At 40.4% G+C, this 19446-nt stretch overlaps 1 pseudogene; it reads right to left on the bottom strand.

The window, feature by feature from the left end:
• Positions 1-11356: 11356 nt before the first annotated feature.
• LOC104953358 (uncharacterized) overlaps positions 11357-19446 on the bottom strand; it is a 12029-nt pseudogene continuing 3939 nt past the window's right edge.

A 19446-nucleotide genomic window follows, 5' to 3' on the forward strand; every position in this document is an offset into this window, starting at 1 on the left:
AAACTTGATTTGACACTTTTAGGAATAAATTATTATATAAGCAATTTTCCAATGTTAGCCCTGGGCATTTGATTTCGCTCAAAAAGAAGAATATCGAAAATAGAGTTTTCTTTAATCTTTAGTTTTCTTTCGTTTGTTAGTACTGTCATTTGGCCAGTCAAAGTAATGGATTGACAACTTTTAGGACTTTTAGGATTTAAATAAGCGATTTGTGTTATCACTGGGTATTTGATTTCGTTCAAAAAGGGGAAAATCTGCTGATTTACAGAGCTTTCTTCCCAATGTTAAAGGGGACCTATCATGCTATATTTGAATAATATATTGTAGGGCCATACCTATATAAGGTATATTTATAAGTTTTATTTTTCAAAATACCAAACAGATCATGCATTTTAGCCATGCCTCATTTTGCCTCACTCCAGCTCTGTCTTTGCATGAGCTGGAGCTGACCCCCCCACCGCTGCAAAGGAGGGGGCGAGGCACAAGCGTCATGTTACTATGCTGTTGCCATGCTGTTGCTATGCTGTTGCCATGCAACGGCAACCTCTCATTCCCCTGATAGGTGGAGAGTTGACCATACAGGCGGAGTGCACCTCTGTGACATCATAGAGGTGCAAATCAGAATCCACATGTATCAAATCCGTTGCAGCCCCGTTTTAGAGATTTATCGTAATAACTTCGTAATAATGTATTTTCTGACACTTGGTGAGTTCCTGGAACACCGGGGACACATATTCATGTATAAAAGATGTACAAAAGTGCATTTTGCATGATAGGTCCCCTTTAATTAATGGAAAAAGGTTTTGGGCCCAATGGTGACATGGTCTTGTAGTAATGCCATTTGGCCACTACCAGAATGTACTTTAACAGCCGGCTTACTACCTAGAACAGTACAGCCAATAGTTAGCAGGGGGTGCTTCATAGGCCACATCGCATCCAAGCATTAGCATAAACGAAGGAGCTCTGAACACTGGATGAGGTGCTGACCTTGCAATATAACACAAAACTATTAGGGTCCCAGTAAATCTGCTTTTAACGAGGTTTTCAACACCTCACATCTCAAACATCTTTTCCCCTATACTTTAACACCTACATGATGGAATATTTTCTAATGTCATCCAAGACATTTTAGCCGTTTCCAGATTAGAATATGTTCTTTGACTATGTATCGAGTGAGGAAAAAAGCAGCAACATTCATTCAGTAAGAAATCCATCCCTGTGCCTGAGCAGTGCCGTCACTTTAGATAAGGAGAAGAAAGAGAATTTAGGGTCAAGGAAAGGTTAAATCGTGTAGGAGGAGGATTGACTGGCATATTACTAGATTTCTGTCTCAACACTGAAATCTATCTATCTATCTATCTAGTAGATAGTTAAACCTAGGCCACAAGTATTTTAGGCTGTCTCTCACACACACCATATTTCCTGTCATCTCTCTACTGTCAATTCTCTAATAAAATAATTATTAAAAAGACAGGCAGAATACAATAGGGATCATATAGTAATCATTGACAGTCAAAGGATAGAACATATAAAAATATTCTAAAGTAAGGCAATTTACTGTTTCCCTTTATTTTCTAGTGTTCTAAATGAATAACTGGAATTCATCAGGGAAAATGTAGCAGTAGTGTGGTCTTTAGACAATAGGGAGTTTTATCTTATTTCACACGCCAATATATTTTTAAAAGTCTGACAACATGGTGGCTCTGTAGTCTGATCCAAGACGGCCAACCAATATACTTCTTTTAACAAGTCATCGCATACCAGCTCCACTCTATCAGTTCATTCCGTCCACCAAGAAAATCACCCTCGACATACACATCACGTCACTGTTTGACAAAATTAAGTTTCACGAAAAGGAAACTGAAAAGATAGGGAATGATGTTGAGTCCATCATTTCCTGCAGACAAGTTTTTCAAATGTTTGCGATGCTTCTTTGTCACCCCCCCAGTTTTAAAGGCCTTTAATGCCTAAAGAAAGCCCCCTGGTCCTGAGAGAGCTTTCAAGCTTAAAGAACCTCAATTAGACTACCTGGCTGTGTTCAAACCTGAACAACTACACACAAAAAGACGGAAAGAGTCTGCTCGATTTGCATTTCAAAAGAAACGTTCCTTTGTGAAAGAGTCCACATTATGTCTAGATCGGGTAAAGTGGACTGTCTCTGCCGTTCCCATTAAATCTGCAAAGAATACCGTCTGGAAAGGAGAGGAAGCTGGACACGGGGGCGAGAGCAGACGCTTTTTAAAGTGTGTTGGCCATGTGAAGAATGGGGCAGCAGAAAGTTGCTAAAAAGGACAATCATGATAAAAGCACAGTAGATACAGAGAGAGCCTTCAGATAAAAATGAGCAACTTCTAAATTGGCCGGGAGTTACACAATCTAACCAATTTATGGACTTCCAAAGCAACCAGACACTTTAAAAAAATTACATGAGAAGGTTATAAACAACAGTCGGACAGTAAGGAAAAGACTAAGAGCAAAAAAGAGGGATAATGAAGAACAGATAAAAAGCCTAAGTGAACATGGGGTGTTTACCCAATCAATGTTTCTCACAGGATATTAAAGGGGCCCTATTCTGCTCATTTTCAGGTTTCATATTTGTATTTTGTGCATCTTTCTCTTTCCAAAACTGCCTGTGCTGCAGCACCTCTTTTCACCCTCTGTCTGAAACCAGAGCCCAGTCTGCTCTGATTGGTTGGCTGGCTGGCTCTGTTGTGATTGGCCTCCTAAGGCCCGGACACACCGGGCCGATTTTTGGCGTCGATAGATGTCTGGCCGTCGATGAGCGTCCTGTCGCCCTACTCAGATTGATTTGTCCTGCACCGTTGTGTCTTTTCGGCCGTGCCGACACCTTNATGTGCGAGCTATGCACCGTTTAGCCTCCAAAAAGCAAGCATTGAGCAGAAACCTTACATTCTTGGAAGTGACAAAGTCATGAGGGTATATACAGTATTATTCAGGATACACAATTTAGGATCAAGAGGTACCTCTTTACCAATAACCATCCTGATCAGCTCTAACACCATTTTCCAAAAGGAGATTATTTGTGGGCACTCCCACATACAGTGAAAGAGCGACCCCTTCACGTTGTTACATTTAAAGCATGTATCAGGAATATTAGGATTAAAGTGGTGCAACCTAGCCAGAGTAATGGTTAGCCATTTATACTGTAGTAATTTGGAGTGTGTGTTCGTTGTNAGAGATATCTGGCTATCTGACTATCTACACCAGGCATGGGCAAACTAAGGCCCGCGGGACATATACATTTATAGTTGGGCATTTTAATCCGGCCGCCGAATATTGGTAAAAAGATTTTCCTGCAATACCCGGCATTTCAGTTGATCCCACTAGATGGCGCACTCTAGACACAACCGGCAAGATCTAAGAACCAAATACGTCACGCTTACATTGGAGGGGGTCGAGATTAACCTGAGCGCTAACTAGTTCATGGCGAATTCAACTAATACAAGTTGTAACAAGCAGTAGCGCTGAGCAAAGTGACTAGAACGCGACCACACACTTATATAAAGTCAGGCAACACTAACGAGGCTTAGTGTGATTATGTTTATTGACCTTACTTTAATGACCATCTGTTCACTGTTATTGACCATTGTGAATTGGCAGACGTTTTCCTGTTGTTTTTTATTATTGCAGCTATCGGATGGAATCAATATATGGGCTACATGTGGCCAGCACAAGTAAAATCATAACGAAAACTACACCTGTAAAATGTGCCTGTAGAAAACGTCTTGTGCCACAATATGATAGCAACAAGTAGTCAAGATAGTCTGATTAGCTTCGGTTGCTATGCTAACATCACCTGTAGAATGCCAGAGAAACTTTCATAACAGCCTTGTGATGCCAAACAGCGTCAATTCAGACTGAAACACATTCACTTATGGGGATGGGGTATATTTATCCCACTTAAAAAGATGAGAGAGGCCTGTAATTTTCATCCTAGGTATACCTCAACTATGAGAGACAAAATGAGAAAAAGAAATCCAGAAAATCACATTGTCTCATTTTTAAAGAATTTATTTGCAAATGATGGTGGAAAATAAGTATTTGGTCAATAACAAAAGTTAATCTCAATACTTTGTTATATACCCTTTGTTGGCAATGACAGAGGTCAAACGTTTTCTGTAAGTCTTCACAAGAGGCGCATTCACACAGCAGTACTGCTGTGTGAATGCGCCTCTTGTGAAGACTTACAGAAAACGTTTGACCTCTGTCATTGCCAACAAAGGGTATATAACAAAGTATTGAGATTAACTTTTGTNTGAATTTACAAACTTGTCGAGTAAGTGTAGAGTATTGTTTTCATGATTCCGGTTTGATGAACGTAAGCCGACTGAACTATTAATTTTTACTCTTTGGTCCCTTGTAAAAAACAAAACGCCAGGTATAGAGTAATTTTATTAGATTACAAGTCATTGATTAAATTTTCTGTTTTACCCCTGTAGGACAAAAATTACATCAAACTGGCAAACGATTTTGACCGACACCGTCTGGTAAGAACGTATTTATCCCGGAGATTGAATTAATCGAATTTATTTTGAGTGATTAATTAATTTGGTCAAGTTATGCGGTAATAAAGAATAAGAATAGTAAGAAATACCTCGCGTCATTGCGCATCTCCATAGATTAATGAATAAACATAAAATCATAAGGTATTGCAATTATTGTCTCCTACGCAGTTTGATTTCACCATCTCTATCCGTCTTTAGGATGTTACTTTCGCCCTGTAACTTGACAAGTGCGGGCACTCTCCCGTCTTCTGCCGCTGGCCGGCAAACCTCCGCTCGAAGGTCTACTTCTTCTATGTCTTTCTGTCTCGTGTTATTGTGTTCATCCGATGCCATTAAATTCCCCACAAACAATCGGTTTATCGGGCCTGCCGATAGTTCTTCCTTCGATTTCAAAGGGACAACCGAGGGAATATGGATTGACGGGTACTACTCTTGTGAGTTTTAGTTCAAGGTTTTTAGCTGTGACTCATTGCGTGGCCGTCTACTGTTCGCGGACTGTTTCACACAAAAGGCGTCGCCTCTGCGATGGTGTATTGATTAACCCCGAATAGTACAACGTAAGCCGGCGAACGGGCCCGTTGTAATCTGGCATGGTATCCGACATATATATTATTAATACCGGGCATGGACACGTCCCGCACGGGACCATCCCCTCCATTCTACCTCTTTTGTCGAGCTCAGGCGCGAGTCTTAAAACTTTATGTGTTGGCTTATTTAGACGCGAAAGGAAGTTCTGAAGGAATGTCTCGGGGAGGAGGTCGTGTGTGTTGCGCGGTACCTGGTTACTCCCGTGCTCTATTCAAAACGGTCCCTACCGTTCCGACTGTCCGTAGGTAATAAAATCGGCCCGTCCGATTTTACGTAACTAGCACGAAAAATGTCAACGGATGCCGAAGGTCTTCTATGTAAAAATAACTATAAAAACAGTTTCGTAAAGTTATAAAGTAACGATAGCAATTCTCGTAAGGTTACCTTATATAGTTTTTTACAAAAGACTTTATTTTAATGATGGGTCAACTTAATAAGCTGTCTCTCTAGCAGTCGACAGTAGGAGAGGGGCACAACAAGGAGCCTATGCATTTCCGACGTCGTGGAAACTGTTGAAGAGGAGATGTATAGTTTTGTATGGCGCATTTGGTCGTAGCAAACGACACTTTTGTATGATTGAGACCAGGTGCGTCTCTAATTTAGGACCACAGAGGCAGGCGGCGATGAAAATGAAAACCCTTAAATAGGTAAATCAAGCGAGTAGCTCGGACCCCCCAGTCAAATTAAAGAGGACGGTTCTTATCGCGCGAATCGCGCCCTGGCGGGTCGTCCTACACTGCGTATAAAATCCGAACTTTGATTATTTTGGCAAACAAAAAATATAAATAAACGATACACAGGTATAGTGGAGTTTTATGGTCTATGCTTTCTAAAAGTTGGTACGTTGTTTTAATATTTATCAGGATGTTTAGTATAAAGGAAGAGATAAAAACAGATTTAAGTTCCCTACGTCTCGTCTCCGAATTTCGCGGCGGTCGCCGAGCTCCACGCGCAACGCCGGCGCCCAACGGGCTGGGGAGACAAGATCCGACGAACGAACCGCACCGCTCTGATAACGAGGTGAAAGAGGCCCAAGGGCTCTAACCCAAAGGTCATGCTAGTCCTCTCTCGAAAGCGTGGAGACCGGGTGATTGCCAGGTATTAAAGAGACGAAACAAAGTTCTGGGCGTAGATCTTTCGAAACTTACAACCATGAAAAGGTCACAGATGGAGAGAAGTGCAATCGAACGTACAGCCAGCAAATCCACCAGAACACACCTCTATCCGTGACAGGTTAGGTGAGGAGGTATCATTCCCTGGGGGGGCCTCCCAGCTTCAATTAGAGATTTACAAACGTAAATACGAAACATTCCAAACCAAAGCATTGCCTTTTCTTTAAATTTATATAAATATTTTGACTGTTCAGTTTAAGTTCGTTAGATAACCAGCCTATCGCAAAACGCTGAGAAAACAATTGCTAAAATTCTTGTAAGCCAACGAACCGAAATTTTTCATCGTGTTAAGTAATACAGTTTTGGAGCCTCTCATAGATCTATAGGGACGGGATTACAGTTTCCTTGACGTGTGACCTTATACACCGCAAACTGACAGATACAGACCTGGGCGGCGCATTTTTCTCGCCCAAAGACGGGGCAATGAAGGGCGACGAAAACAGCGTCAAATACCGGGTTTGACATATGACACAAAGAGTCCACGCCTCCCTATGACTGACACAACACTATTTCATTGAAATGTTTAAGGTGGGCACCATATGCGAGGTCATATAGTGCCGATTCTGTGGTTAGTCTAATCGAACTAAACTGAACCAAGGCAAAATGAGGAGGAGGGGATAGTGCATATATGACTCATATTGGATTACAACCAATGGCCAGGACGTATTTGACGTACCTTTGGACATACCGTGTTATGTGAGTCATGTAAAACCATAATGCATTAAATAAATGGGAAAGAAATCATTCTTAACATATGTAATAAACCATTGATGCGATTAGTCGAGCGGCCACTGAAACGTCCGACCGCACCACTTTACGCACAATCTTTTCTACTCTAAGAGTCTGACCGAATGGACATACAGTTAGTTCACCGTTTACGGTATCATTCCCGTACCTACTAAAAAAGTTACGGTACGCTAGATGGGTGTGTATGGAAACCGCTAGATGGCCAGAACTAGCGACAACAATGGAGACTATTACACCATATCTCACAGAAGAGAGAGGGATCTACTATATACATCAATATTATACCCATTTTCGTTTCAGGGACGAAAAGGTTGAAAATCAATCATGCATGGTTGTTTATAATCGTAGTTTTATGTGAAATTTCATGCTTTCTATCTTTCATTTAATACGCGGGGTTGTGGGGTGAAGTCTTTACAACTAGTGGTTGTAGGTAAACGAAGTTTATACTTGGGACAAGCAAAAAGCCTTAGTTTTCCAATAAACAGTGACAGCTGGAATTTTTTTTGTGTGCAAAGACTGGATACTTGAAGTTCTGAAGGTGTACGATCAAAATTGGTTAAAGTATGGCCATTTTAGACTTTGTTAGTTTGAACTTGAATAATGTGGAGTGTATCGTTAGCCTATTCTTTGTGTTAGACGAACTTAAATAATTTGATTACATTTTACGACGCACAACATCGAAATCTCGTTCCGTCCCTCACACTCTATTTATTTTCCGACTGTCGCGACGATAAAAGAAACGAACATTCTGAACCGGTCTGTGGAGTTTCCTGTAGTTTTTTGTGCTCGCGACACACCCGGAGTCCTGTAGTGTTTCACGCTCCTTGCCTGTCCTGTCCGTGATACGTCCGCTCTTAATTTCATACATGACGGTATCGTTGAGCGTACTAGGCATATGCTTGTTCAAGTTCAAGACTAATTTCTAAGGATTCGCCACGACCGTCGTCCCTGAGAGAGTCAGGAAATCTTGTACTTGATTGTTTTGACTAGGTTCACCATAGGTGTCATAACTATAGAGGTTAGTATGAAATCCTAGTTACTACCAATTTCGTAAACGCGTTCGGTACTACTGTGAATTATTCATTACTCTCGTTCGACCCGTCTCAAAATGCGATATCAAGTTGTCAAATTTCCAGTCTACGTGGGTTTTTAGTTAGTAGTTAAGTTAGTGTATTATATATCTCGTGTAAATTTTTTGTTGGCCTGCGACTGGTTTCACGTGACATGTCTTGTCTCGTAAAGTATTTTTATTTTCATTTTTTTGTGACGCATTTGTAATTTCCAGGGGATAATTTTGATAAAATAGCTATATAATATCCAGGGGTCTATATATGTTTTGTACCCAGAGACTTTCAAAACCGACCTTATGGTTTGTCAGTACCGTAGTAGGGTATCTGGGGAGACAAGCTCGGGACAAGTTTTCTCACGACTAAGAGACAGACAATGAAATCTACTTTGTATTCCTCGAATGAGGGGTGCGAGGAGACTCACTATAAAACAATTTTTCTTTGTTACACGAGATCCTCCTCTAAGTCCACTATTCACACCCCCTCCCGCCCCCCCAATGGCCAACCAATAACAGATCAGGAGATCACCGAATTGTTGAGTTTTTTGGTAATACTATTAGTCATTTTCACCGTTTTTAGACTAGTCGAGTAAAGCTCTCGTCCAAAAATATATTTACCTTAGTCCTGCGCTTTTCTTCGTCTGCAAAAAAGGTCTTGCAAGCTTAGAAGAAATGTGTCTCCTCGTGTGCAAATACAAATTTTTCTTCCCTTTTCACCCTAAACTTATTATCCAACTGGAAAATATGGTGTGTCGAGTATACGTGTTAAAATTGTCATGTTTTCGTATCCGGATAGTCGGCCGTATTCCTCAGTTTGCGGTCTCTTATGTTCAATGCAAAAATCGGACCTAAATTCCATAGTTACCTCCCGGCAGACTATCCCCTCCCCCCTACCGCGTTGGTGCCAGAACCCCGCCGTTATTTTTTTCCGGTTGCGCAGCGAGGACTCAAATGCAAATCATTTTCAACTACGTGTGGTTATTACATAATCAATAATAAACAGATTAACAAATTGTAGTAGTAATTATAAAAGTCCTAGAAAAATAATTAATATTATGTGAATACTGAGCAGGAGTAATTTTTTTTTAACGCTACAGTTTTATTTGTGGGGAGTCATATTTTGTTCACTGAGTGTCAATTTTGTTACGGTCGGAGTGTCTACTGTACTTAGTAGTTTCCGCAACCTCTTGACAAATGGTTTGTCCTTCATATAACAAACTTCGACAGACGATATTGGGTAGACTTATGTCTTAGTAATTGGTCTTAATTCTTTCGTACTATTGCCTATTTTACTCTTGGGTTCAAAGATTGAACGTACTTAATTCGAACGTTTTGGTCAAGTTTGGCCTCTCTGCACTACATACCTTATGTACAAATGAGCAGTACATTTACTTTCACTAACGGTAGCTATTATGTTGTCTTTACCTTACAAGCAACCGCTATCCCGGGGCACCATACTACAATTTAGTACAACGCCACTACCATTTCTTGAGCGACGGAGGCTACTTTTAGCGGGTTTGGTCACTTCATACCAATTATGACTACTACTTGACTAAGTGCAAATCCTGACAAACCACTAGACCCCTCCTATTATCTACTTAAATACATACGCCCTCCCACCCGGCCTTAGTGACGGCCTCGATCGTTTGGTTTCTTTTACATTTAAAAAAAAGTTACAATTTTCAAAAGGTCTTATGTTTTTTTTCGGGGGAGGCCCTTTTTCCAGTTTAGAGCAATAGCCCCTCCAAATGTCTGTGCACGTCCCTGGCCTGTACCCTACCTTTAACTATTTTTAGGGTGCAGCTATATGTTTTATTTATTTCAAAGTGGGCCCATTTTAATTATATTTGTTTTCCTTCAAATGTGCAGAGGACTCCCCAAGTGCTGTGTTTAATTTATTTTAAAGTAGGCCTGTTTATTTAATTTTAATTCTCCTTATAGGAGTTCTTTGTTTCTTATTAGAGGTTAATAGTTTTATATAATGTAATAAATAGCCTAATAAATGCAAAAGAACTGTAGTTTTTGTCTGATATAACAATAAATACAACTTTATAAGCTATGCTATGAAATATGTTTTGCGGCTCCAGACAAAAAAATGTTGGGGAAAAAGGAGCAAAATGGCTCTTTTGGTCAAAAAGGTTGCAGACCCCTGGCCTAGAAGAACCTCAACCTAATCTATACAAGTCACCACGTAAGCCATTCTACTGATGCTGGACAGTTTTTCTGTGGCTGCACAATAAACGGCAACATAGAAAAATGAATGTAAATAAATAGCCAAATAATGGATCAACGCTCTCTGTCTAATATGTTCGCTAGCTGTTAGTGTTGTTGCATAGCAACCATCTCGCTCTAGGTTTCGTGCAGAAGGCAACGGAGGGACTATTTTATTTTGAACATCATTATTTCCTAATAAAAACTATTTAAATTAGAATGTGTATTTTTCTTCCATATTGCCACACTTGGTAACCGTTTTATAAAAGCAATAGCTCACGACAGGCCGTGGTATATGCTCATTATATCAAAGCTAAGGGGTGTGGTTCGGCCCGACGCGAAGCATTATTATTATATCATTATTATATTGCTTAAATATATGTTTAGCATTTTTAATGTAGGTAGATCATTTTGACTTGGATATTTTAAAAGTAGCTCCCAAGCTGAAAAAGTGTGGGCACCCCTGCTGTAGTGTGTTGTATAGGTTTTTGTGCATGTAAATGGGAGTAATGAAGTAGTAATCAGTAATCAGGGAGTAATGACATCTAAACACAACAATCACGCTTCTATTGGCTAGCTTTCCAACAAATTGTACATGATAGGCTAATTATCTCTAAGAGGTTGACCAATCACAACAGAGCTGGCCAGCTAACCAATCAGAGCAGACTGGGCTCCGGTTTCAGAGGTTGAAAAGAGGTGCTGCATCACAGACAGTATAAGAATAATAAATGCCTTTTTGAACATGGAAGCATGTCACAGTAGAGGCACTAAATACAATTATGAACCTGAAAATGAGCATCATGGGGCCCCTTTGAATAAAACACCTGAGTACTTTGTCCATCTCTGCATTAATCTTGTATATTTCCGAAATAAGATTATATTCAGTGTTCAGGCCTGGTTCTCTAGAAATAATATTGCATCTTTTACAAAATACTCAGGTTGGAGGCGACTGAGTGGTGGATGCTTTTATTCCAGGTACCCCGTGGTACTTTGAGTGCATATATATTTCAGACCTGCAGGCCCCCAGTGTGAATCAAATGCAACCTCTACTTTGTGGGGAGCAGACACTGTTCACACAGAGAGGGGGTCGGGGGAGTGGGTTTGTTGTGATGGCTGCAGAGAGACAGGATGCAGTGGTGTTGACTGTCTGTCGGCGTAAAGTAAAGTTTTGCCCCTATTCTCATGCTCACAGTCCTCATGTCTCCTGACCTACTTCTTCGCCATGCTCGGTCACACAGCCCAAGCTCCTCCACAGGAGGGTCTCTCTGTTGGAGGTGGGGGGTTCCACGCTGGGAGAGGCTGGTGTCATGGCTCCAGTTGGCGTCCAGTGTGGCTCTTTTGTCCTGTGTATGAGACAGGAAGGAGACAGATAAGGATAAACAGTAAGTGTTTGGGTGTGAGAGAAACCAGAGGGGTGAGAGGGAGGGAGGGAGGGAGGGAGGGCAAAACTTTACTCACCAGCTGGCCTTCTTTAAAGTATCCATACACACATGTTTGGCTCTACTCTACTGCCGGATGGTAGCAGTGTAGTACCACTACCACAATGTAAAAACACAACAAATAAGTCACACTTAAACACACAAGTAATAGCAAAATGTACTATAAATAGAATAAAACTAAAGGTACTGGTTCTACGGAAAATACCATTTGACTCAATTTAGCAGGGGTGGTTGCTAATGGCGCATTTCCACTGCAGGACCTCGCACGGCTTAGTACGGTATAGTTAGGCCTTGGTAGGCCAGGCTCACTTTATGCTGCGTTTCCATTACAGTTTAGTAGCTGGGGTAGTAACTATAGTAACGCAGTATAGGCGGAGCTGTGACGTCATCTTCAGTGCGAGCCACAAAACCAACATTAGCCGTTAGCTGTTAGACCTCAGAGCCACAGCTCCTCATATCTGTTCAGAAACTAGACAAAAGTTAAACAAGTACAAACCACAGACTGTCTGTGTCAAGGCGAATACAGTCGCTGGTTTAGTCCGGTTCCCAATCTAGGGGTTAGGCCCCTCCAAAGGGTCACCAGATAAATCTGATTGGTTGTGGGATGATTTAAGGGAGGGGAAATATTTTAAATACACAGATTTCTCCTATTTCATTTGACTTTTTTATAAAGTTTTTGTGAAATGTGAAATCTTTAAGCCTCAATAAAACTAATTACACATATTGTTAAAGTTCAAAAGCCAAAAAGGTTTTGGTTTCATTTGTAATTAGCTTTCCACTTTTGTGGTTACATTTAAAATAATGTTTTGTAAAAAGTTGTATCTATGTTTATGTAAAAATTATCTTTCCAGCATTCCTTAACCCTTTAGACTGCTTTACCATCCTACCAAGTTTACTGGACCTCGGTAGAAATGGTAGTTTGTTTGTAGCCTTTATTTAACCAGGTGAAATCCCATTTGACATCAACGATCTCTTTTTCAAGGGAGACCTGCAGCACGTTGGTTACACATGAAAAACAGAAAAACAACAGAAAACAAAAAGGAGGTCAGACAACATAATTACAGGGGTACAATTTATAAACCTATTTACAATGGCAGGTACCAAGAGTATCAAATAGCATTTCATCCAGCCGAGCTTTAAAATGATGCAGGGGAACCAAAATGCTCAGTTTCAAAAGAAAATGCAGAGTGTTCCATGCTAGAGGAGTTTTGCACATAAAAGCTTTGGTACCTAAAACAGTCCTAGCACTTGGCACATGTAATAAAAACACATCCTGGGATCTTAGGCAATAGCTACTTGCGACTCTCTGTGAGATCAGAGAGCAGATATAATACGGGGAGTTTACCCAACATGGCTTTATAGATGAACATGTACCAATGACTGAGTTTCCGAACAGTTAGTGAAGGCAGACCTGCCCTGGCATAGGGTACAGTGAAGAGTAAGTGCTTTAGAGTTAGTAACAAATCTCAGCGCACTGTGATAGGCGGCATCTAACTTGATCAGGTAATGGGCAGGTGCATTCATATAGATCAGATCCCCATAGTCCATCACAGGTAGAAAGGTCACAGTGACTAGCCTTTTCCTGGCCTCAAGTGAGAAACAGGATTTGTTTCTGAAAAAGAAACCTAGCCTAACCCTCAGCTTTTTAAGCAGATTATTGACCTGAAGTTTATAAGAGAGACAATCATCAAGCCAGATACCAAGGTATTTGTAACAGGTAACCACTTTGAGTACTTGTCCTTGCGCAGTAACAATATCCAAAGCGGTCTCTGGTGTCTTTTTGGCTTTTGAAAATAGCATTACCTTAGTTTTGATCAACATTTAAAAGAAGCTTAAGCTCAGCGAGCTGAGTCTGAATAATATTAAAAAACAGCCTGTAATTTAACAACAGCCTCCTTAATGGAGGGACCTGCACAGTACATCCCGGTATCGTCTGCTATCGTAAGTTGCTTCATCCACATTTTGACCTAAGCTGTTGATGTAGATGGAGAATAAAAGTGGACCTAAAACAGAACCTTGTGGTACACCATTAGTAATGTTTAACCACTAAGACAGACAATCAAACTGAACACATTGGGACCTTTCAGAGAGGTAGTTCACAAACCACCCCACTGCATTATATGCCAATACTGAGCCTCTGCTTCAGGATATGATGATCGACGGTATCGAAAGCTTTGGAAAGATCAATAAACAGAGCTCCACAACTCTGCTTTTTGTCTAAGATACCCGTAATATCATTCACCACTTTCATTGTCGCAGTGATGGTGCTGTGTTGCTTTCTAAAACCCGATTGATGTTTACATAGTAGGTCATTGTTACTTAAAAACACCTTTACTTGTTCACTCACTAGGCTTTCAAGAACCTTGGCCAGAACTGACAATTCAGAGATGCGTCTATAATTATTTAATAAAGTGGCCTCCCCACCTTTTAGAAAAGGCAGGACATAAGCTGACTTCCATATTTTTGGAATTGTGTTTGTGCTGAGGGAGAGGTTAACAAGAGAAGAAAGAGGTGGAGCAATACAATCTGCGGCTATCTTTAAAAAGAAGTTGCTTTTAAAAGAAGAACTTTTGATACTACACAGGACTTTTTCTTGTAACAGATCGTTTTATAACATTGTATTGGTACTTCTTCAATCTGCACACCTCTTCCACCACTTACTCTATCGAAGAATTATGTTTATTGTATGCTTTATTTATACAAGGAAACTTGAGAGATGGAGAAAATCCACCAATAAAAAAAGAATTGCTACTCTTGCATTTTGCCTCTACTTGTGTTATTAGCACTCTATGACTTAATGCTCCCATCACTTTATTATCTCCACTGTGTTTTTTCACCCTTGTCTGTCCCCCCCGCCGCCTGCTCACCCCTCCAGGCTGTAAGTGGTGTTGCTCAGGGTTGCAGGCCTCTCAGCAGGCTCCCATGACTGGAAGCTTTAATGCTGCTGCTATTTCAAGCTCACTGATGTCATCTGAGGGAGGGGCCGGGGCCGGGTCCTCATCCCCGGAGCGGTGAGTCAGAGCCTGGGAGAGGAAGGGGGGGGGGGGGAGATTCAGTGAAGAAGAGGTTTGCAGCATCCATCAATAATGAAGGTACAATGTTTGTTACAATGTCACCCCCTGGGAAATGACATAAGTGAACATGCTGAGGAAAACAGCAAAACAAGTGACAACCAGCAAGTAAACTCATATTATCATTTGTATGGTCATTAACTTTGAAAAGATAGCTCACTGAAAACAGCTGCAGTCAGCAAATCTACATTGAATGTTTTTGTTGTTACTTTTTGTTATTAATCTAAATGTTAGCAATAATTTGTAATTCATTTTAATAATTTCATAATCATTTTTTTATATTTCTAATTTGCTGTTGACAATTCCTTTGTTTTTTTAATGACATTTAAACATATATTGATATATATTTCATTTTTATTTGTAACATTTGAAATGACTGAACTATTTATTGTCTTGTATATCTTGTATATGTTTACAATTTTGTTTTTTTCTGGCATTTTTGTATTTAAGTGAAAACATATAAAAATTCTCACCATATTTTGTGATATTTGTATTGCTCAATGTATTTATTTTTTAGAATAATATTGGTTTTTTAATGTTTAAACACTTTGAATAAAAAAAAATGTGGCCTTATTTTATATATCTTTTTTTCATTATTGTTGCTCTTTTCTATATTTAATGGTACATAATTACATTATATTACTATATTTACACATTCAAGGGTTTTCCTGGAATATGATTAAGACAAAGACATTGGAAACTTGTGACTTTGGGCAAAGTTATATTGAAATATCAGCAATTACATTTTCATAACTGTTGTATGCTCTTGGCGACAGAACACAACAAATAAAATGTGCTTTTAACACAACAACAGTTTCTGTCCGCTTTGCAGGGAAACACATTTCATTTCCTGGTATTTCGGTCTGACGTAAAACAAATGTCTTTGTCTCATAATAACAGTGGGTGTTATCGTCGGGCAGAAAAACAGACACAGGAACAGAAGGGATGTTTTTCTCCTGTCTCCCCGAGTGATGTCATCCCCATTCAGACTCGGCCTACACCAAGTCGCGGCAGCACTCAGCATCCACTGTCGCCATGGCTACAGCACTGCACCTGCCACACTACCCACAGCTGAACCACCAGCATACAGGCAGCCATTGGTCATACTTTCAGAATGACAGGTAATTGGTCCAATGACAGAGCAGGCGAGTGATGTCATTGAAAAGGACGAGACTGAAGAAGAGATATGTGTCCAAACAAACAGTATCAAAGATCCTCTGCTGACGCACCAACTTAACAGGGGAGGCTGTCAAATGATGGCGTTTTTTTCTGAGTTGAGGGCGGACGTCAGATGTTTTACAGCCGTCTGGAGCCAGTCCTTTTTTAGTACAAATATGTCCAATTAACCCTGGGCTTATCATGTTGGGGGGCACTCTGGGTGGGGTTTGGCACGAGGCAAGACACTAGATCAAAATAATGCAGGACTGGCCTTGTCAAAGCTTTTCTTTGGCAAGGCCCCAGCTTCACAGCACTACACTTAATGAAAAAAATCCCTTAAAGGATCTCTCAAACAAAGATGGCTGGTAAATACTGGGGTCTGTGAGAAACTAGCTGTAAAGGGGGGAGTCTCCATTCGTCTCCCTCCATCTGATCGGCCTAACACTTGGTAAGGGTTTTGCTTGGGAAGTACAGTGTTTAGTACGATTCTGAAGATCTACTGGACATATTTTTATCTATATTTATAATTTAATAATAATAAAAAAGTGTATTTATTATAGCACCTTTCACAAAGTAGATTTCACAAAGTGCTTCTCTCGGTTGAGAGATGACTTGCTAAAACACGTGAAAATGGAGTTACAATAATCCAGCCGGGATGATATAAAAGCATGAATGATCATTTCAAGGTGCGCTAATGACACAACAAACCTGAGCTTTGCAATATTTCTGGGATGGAAAAAGCATGTATGGGTCAGTGATTTAACATGCTGATCAAAATGCATTACCTGATCAAATGTCACACCTCTCCATCTCCGACCTGCGTTACGGGATTGTTCACCCGGCTCAACTCCTAATAACACACAATAGAAAACGCCACGTTTTCGACATGGCAGTGGCGGCGGAGAGGTTTGTGCAAGAACTACGCGGTAACACTCGAGAAACTAGGAACAAATAAGTCTGCAGTTCTAAAACCACTTTTTTGGATATCAACTGGCCTCAGCAGGTATGCTCCAGAATACACAGTATAATGCACGTGACATGAACGTGCAGTGGGGACTAACGGTAACTGTACTTTACCAACACAATGTGAACATTACTGAACTTGCTTTGGATTGTGGTATGTTTTTCTGTTGGCACTTGGTTAAACTAGTTTGGAAAAAGGTCATGTTGTTTCGGTTGTGATAGTTTATAATGCTGATTACAGTTTTTCTCGATTGCTAACACACTAAAATTATACATAAAGCACAATTATTTTAACTGACACTCAAAGAGCAAAACATCGGCTCAAATCTCCAAAACTCTAAACACGTTTTCAGCTTTTCACACAATTTGCAAATCAACATGGCACTTTCTGCAAACCACTGCACACGTTTCTCCACATAAGACACAGGAATCTGACATAAAGTCACGTGTTAGCAGGTTTAAAACACTGATATTCAAAATGCCTCACACATGGACCAATGATCAAGAAACACGTTCCACCTGACCAGACACCTGATAGCATAATTGTTGGCTCATCAATCAGGATGTTAGCACTATAAAAAGACCACAGGTGAGTACTTTCTTACAGCAACAATGGAAGCCAACATGGAAGCAAGAGCAAGAGGAAGAGCAAGAGGAAGAGGAAGAGTTGGGTGTGAGAGGTGAGAGGAGGAGGGAAGAGGTGGTGGGGTGGGAGTGAGATGAGGAAGACATGAGGAGGTAGAGGTAGAGCTGGAGGGAGAGGACGTGGAAAAGAAGAAACTCTAATGAAATGAAAAAAGTTATCAACCATGGTTTGACGTCATGAGAGAGGGCTGGAACAGAGGGTTCAGCCTAATTCTAAGCCGATTCACTGTTTGCCTCTGTAATCCGGACATTTAGACTTGAATACAGGTTTAGTTCCCAGGTTTAGCTCTGGCATAATTCTGATACAATCAGTGTCTCTATATCTGTTGTGTGAAAAAGTATTGATCTTCACTTACTGTAAACTGAATTGTGTGGCCATGTTGGTTACTACTATAACCTGTACACAAATCGCTGCACCATTGGACCTGGTACAACTTATTGTTATGCAACACAGACACAGGACCAACCACTATATCTTTGTTGTTTAATCTTGAAGGACTGGAGAAACAAAGAGGTGCAGGTGGAAAAGCTAAGGATTTTCAACGAGGCACAGGAAGCAGCAGCTACAAACTGGGTTTTGGCAAACACATGCCATCACACTTAGAGAGATCCGAAGGCATAGTACCTATTGGTGCTGAGATGCATGTTGCACAATGTTAGGTTTTGAATAAAATGTGATTTATTTCAACAACTAATTGTATTTCTTCATGTTACTGTATTTCTGCATACTCAGCAATATTTCTCTGCAGAAACCTCTGTCCTGTAAAACCCAGCCAGCATAGCCCATAAAAGCATGAAAGTGCTTTAGATATGGCTCAGCAGTGTGTCAGTTGGGTGGTCTAAGAATCCCAGTATATGAATGCACAGTGTGGTTGATATTTGGTGCTAAAGTTTGCATTTGGTAAGTGTTTATGTAGTTTTGAGTGCCAGTTCTTCATTTTAGTAGGAGGAAATGCGGTGTTTGCACTTTGGGTGTTTGGTTTGGAATCTTATGTTTAGTGTTCTGAGAAACTGAGCCAATTAAAAAAAAAATTGTGTGTTAGCAATCGAGGAAAAACTTGTAGGATGGGGTTGTGGCTTCGTTCTTTGGTCTCATGCTGTTCCTCACTAAGGACAATGAGGGACCAGCAAAGCTCCATGGTTGGGCTTCTTTTTTCGGGCTCCTTGTGATGTGCTGTTACTTTGGGGTGGGGTGTATTTCTGTTGTGGGATTACACTCGGGTATGCGTTTAGTCTTCCATGTGTTCTTAACGGACGTGTTTTGCCCTTTTATTTTGTTTCCTTATTAGCTAAGTTGTGTTCTTTTAGCAGGCCGGCCAAATTATATCCGGCCTGACATGGGATCTGTTGTGATCTATTTGTATTTGTTATCTGAACAATCAAGTTTCCTCCTGGAATGTAAAGGGACTTAAGAAACTTGTCCAACTAAAGCAAGATCCTGAGTAGGATACGGCTATCAAAAGCTCCCAATATCTTACCCTGATCAGCTAACGTTTCCTGTCTCCAGTACCTATCAGACTTCTCAGAATGAATGATCAGCATAATAATTCTCGGACCATGGTTCATTGTCATTTCTTCTCAAGATTCGCACCAATCTTGTACCCCCCATTTTTCCAACGGTGTCGTCTACTTAAACACTTGGCTCCCTTGCGCTTGAGCTTAAGGACGTTTCCCCTATATTTAAAATGTTATTGTCCAGTAAACTTTATTTGTGAGAGCTAGCTATATTTCAAAAAGCCAAATATGTCATATCTCATATTGTTATGGAACGCTTTGAGTAAATTTAGTTTTAATTGTTCGACAAAGCATGGAGATCCTCAAAGATAGGCTATATGTTTACAAAGTACTAACCTTCGGTTA

This window comes from Notothenia coriiceps, unplaced genomic scaffold, assembly GCF_000735185.1.
Source record: "Notothenia coriiceps isolate Sejong01 unplaced genomic scaffold, NC01 NC01_scaffold00021557, whole genome shotgun sequence".
NCBI lineage: Eukaryota > Metazoa > Chordata > Actinopteri > Perciformes > Nototheniidae > Notothenia > Notothenia coriiceps.